We start from the raw sequence: 1033 nt of genomic DNA on the forward strand, positions 1-1033 counted from the left end.
TTTCAATTCTTTCTTCAAGCCAATCACCTATGTGGGTTATGTGTTCAGTGGCACCTGAATCTATAACCCGCTCATAACCTTCATCCGTTCTACCTGCCATATTTGCGATCGGTGATGGTGAGCCATCTCCAATGGCTTTATCGGCGAAGTGATTCAGAAATTGTTGGTATTGCTCACCGGTTAGTCCCGCTATGGAACTTGAATCACCTTCAAAACAAGTTGTCTTTGTCTTCGGGTCAGGAGTATTACTATAGGGTTTAGCCGGGTCAGTTTTGTTGCTGGTCATTGTCGACGAACAGAATTTTATAGGGTTTGAGAATAGGGTTTAATGTTTGCGAGTGACGGCTGTTTGTTTTGGTTCAGGCATACTCTCTGATACCATATTAGAATTGGTATTTTTCTTATTCTTGAATGAACAAATACAAAGGAATAAATAAGAGAACAAATCTCTAACAATGGAAACAAGAATAAGCAGGGAATGATATATGAATATATGCAATAATATATGCATAATATTTGGTAAATAATATCTCTTCCATTAAATATTGTGTGTTTACGTTTTGGTGAGTTATAACAATTCGTCCTTAACATACAGCCCAGTCGGCGATGACTGTTGTCATATGTCGGTTGCATAGGACCATACAGCCCTGTTGGGTTGGATTTTTGATAAGGAAGATTGGAATCTTCTCAACCTCCTCAGAAAACGGGTAAGTATGGAATTCGAGCAAGCCCAGACGATCGAGAATGGTTTTTACTACTTCGAGCAAGGTTCTGAACCTTAAATGGTTGATTCTTCTGTTGAAGGCTTCGAGCAAGCTACACTTCAACGAGCAAGGGTATTCTTCTATCAAGCATGGATTGCCAATCGGGCAAACAGCTTGATCATACAAGTTCCAGCCAAGTGTTACGAGCACAGGATGATCGAGCACATGGGGACGAGCATGGATGCAATAAGAGGATGTCACGTGAATCAAAGCAAAAACTTCGAGCACAGTTCAGTTACCGAGCAAGATTTACATCCGAGCATGATAAA

The sequence above is a fragment of the Bidens hawaiensis genome, unplaced genomic scaffold (genome assembly GCF_021521415.1).
Source record: "Bidens hawaiensis isolate Kalapana, Puna unplaced genomic scaffold, B.hawaiensis_p1.1 tig00046719_1, whole genome shotgun sequence".
Classification (NCBI taxonomy): Eukaryota; Viridiplantae; Streptophyta; class Magnoliopsida; order Asterales; family Asteraceae; genus Bidens; species Bidens hawaiensis.